This window comes from Lygodium microphyllum, chromosome 3 (genome assembly GCF_053477565.2).
Source record: "Lygodium microphyllum isolate KBCC chromosome 3, Lygodium_microphyllum_v1.1.10, whole genome shotgun sequence".
Classification (NCBI taxonomy): domain Eukaryota; kingdom Viridiplantae; phylum Streptophyta; class Polypodiopsida; order Schizaeales; family Lygodiaceae; genus Lygodium; species Lygodium microphyllum.
This window is the reverse complement of record NC_141137.1, coordinates 112,981,658-112,984,851: the sequence shown is the minus strand read 5'-3', so window position 1 is coordinate 112,984,851 and position 3,194 is coordinate 112,981,658.

The following is a 3,194-nucleotide window of genomic DNA, read 5'->3' as shown; positions in this document are numbered from 1 at the left end:
CACAACATCAAGGATATTTCTACTTACATCTCTATCATCTGAAAAGGGTTGTCTTGCCTGCTTACCAAACTGACATGCTTCGCATACCTTATGAAATTCTGCAATTCTAAATGTAGGCAAACCTGTAATCAACCCTTTGGACTGCATTAATTTCAGCCTTTGTATATTTACATGTCCAATGCATTTGTGCCAAATGTCAATATCTGCAACAACACCTTTTCCTTTAGCATACATAGCAGCATTCATAGTAGGAATTCTAGCATTTTGAGTAAACATACGTCCAACTCTACTTCCCTTTGCAACCAACCTGCACTTGTCATTGAATTCTTCTACAAAGCAGCCCTTTGCATTAAATTTGACTTGCAGCCCTTGCTCTACCATCTGACCGACTGACACCAAGTTCTTTGTAATAGATGGCACATGTAATACAATTGAAAGACTCTTTGTCTTACCATCATGCAAGGACAAGGGAACTTTTCCAATGTGTGAAATTGGGTGGCATGAATCATCACTCGTCCACACATAACCTACATTTTGCAAATCCTGCATCTCTCCAAACCATTCTATATGGCTGGTCATATGATTGGATGCACCTAAATCAACATACCAAACATCATCATGTGTTCCCTTTCCTGTAACAGCATTCAGCATATGCTACATAACAAACAGACTTTCATTTTTATCTTCATTCTGTCATGAAGACAATGCATGGTTTCCTTGCTGCAACTTACCACTGCGAATATCATCTTTCTTAGCATAACATTGGGTTGCAATATGACCTGTTTTGCCACAGTAGTGACACACAATACCAGAGTTGTTAGAACCTCTGTTCTGCCATCCACCTCTTCCTCTAAAGCTCCCCCTACCTCTAAAGTTACCACGACCTCCTGAAACCTGCATATCGCTAAATTGTTGATTCAATCTATTTTGCTGGTTGTCACTACCACGTCCTGTACCACAGCCTCTTGAAGAGAACCTGCCACGTCCCCTTCCTGAACTGGAGTAGAAAGCTTGAACCTATTCACCACTTCTTTCAGATGTCTCACTCTACATATTGATCTCTTCAGTGATCAAGGGAGACCAACTCATCGAAATCTGGAAATGGCTTTCTGACACATACGGAAGTTATAAAAGACTTCCAAGTCTTTTCATTGTTAAGTCCACCCAAGGTAGACGACACCAAATCATCATCATCGGGCATTGCATCAATCGCTGCCAAGGCATCTGCAATGCTCCTTACCTTCAATGCATACTCATTGATAGACATCTTCCCTTTCTTCAATGTATTCAACTCTTGCTTGAGTTGAATCTTTTGTGCCTTTGTATTTACGGAAAACATACTTTCAAGTATGGTCCAAGCTGCATATGAATTCTCTACATTTCTAATATGTCCCAGCATATATTGTCACTTACTACAGCCAATACATGACCTTTTTGTCTTTTTCATTCCATTCCTTTCGTGCCTTTGTCTCTTCTACAGTTGGAGGATCACTCACCTCCGGCTCCTTTTCTTCACCTGAAACAAACTCATAGAGGCCTTTTCCAATAAGGAAGTTCGTGACACGGAACTTCCATGAAGGGTAGTTGTTCTTGTCGAGCTTCTCAATGATGGGGTTTCCACTGTTCTTTGCCATTATCACAAAACTAATACCAAATAGCAAGCAAATCTTATGCAACCCTCGATCTGTAGTGCACAGCAATACACCAGATAGCCTTTTTCACTGTCTGCTCAATGATACATGTAATCTGCAACCAGTTTGCAGATAAACCTTGTGTTTATTCGCTGGTAAACACCTTTGAACTTATAGATCTGAAATCTGTAACCTATGCACCTATACGGCAGACACAGCTGAAATTGCAGGGTATCTCGAACTATTGTTTGCAACCTTGCGACTCTAAAACGGGGCCTGAGATGACCTCGGATGGGCAAAATAGCAGTGGGCTAGCCCTAAAGGGCTAATCTACAAAATACACAGTGCTCTTCGTGTACACCAAATCTCACTACAATCTGAGATTTTTGATGTACCCTGCTTCTGGTGCCTCCACAGGCACTATCCAAGAGAAAGAGTGGAAGAATGGGAGAGCTTCTTACCTGTGGCTTGCTTGCTCGAACCTTGCTTCTTCTCCTTCACTTCAGCCTTCAAAATCAGCCTCTCTCAGTGGCGCGGCTCTGATACTATGTCAAGAATCGCGTGGTGGGGGGACTTGCTCAAGATGCTGCACCGAACACACACAGAATGCACAAGGAGAAGCTCACTCAAGAGACAAGAAGAGAGATGGAGGCCAAAACGTTTTCTTGCTGGTTTCCTCTTCTTCTTCCACACACTTTACAATGTACACAAAGTATAGATAAGATACAACATAAAGAAAAGTGGCCTACTAAGTCAAACAATGCATAATCGACTACACTAGTCGACTAGCGCTATAACTATGCCACCTGCAAATAGGTGTAACAACCTAAATATAATAAGTAATGAGTGAGTGGCCATGTGAGAGTCATAATCACCACCGACGTGCTAAGTGTAGACGTGTGGACCCATCTAACCAGGCGGTCCATCATTCATGTCTGCAAGTGTTGAGCTTGTCATCTCAACAACTTGAAGACTCTAAAGTTATTATATAATTGTAACAAAGGCCCAATCACCCTTCCTTGCCTGTATTGCATGGAGGATGCAAAAACACTTGATCAAAAGTGGTGGAAGAAGGTGCCTAATTGTCACCAGTTCGACAAAGATTTCAAACCAATCTTTGATATACCTCTATCAAATGTACATATATGTACAATGCATGCACTTTTTTGGGTGATTGAGAAGCTTGTCAACCTGTACATTGGATTTGCTTGGAAGATCAAGAACCACACACAACCAAGAAAGGGGATTGCTACTCTTGAGATGTTATTGGCAGACATGAAACTTCATGGAGGAGACATACAAATCATGCAGGATTTAAAAAAAAGTCAAAGAATGAAATAGACATACCAAGAAAAGTTTCTCTTGGAGGCGTGAAGGCAAGACGATTCCTCTCGAGACCCATCGACAACAGGTGACAAAAGCTTACCAAACGTGAAAAGTACTACAAGAGGATGCATGTAAGTAGGATTAAATTTGAGCAATGAAGAAGGATGCACAACACAGTAAAGGATTATGATCCTCTTTCAAGACATGCAAAGGCAGAAGTGTGGCATGTTGTGGATA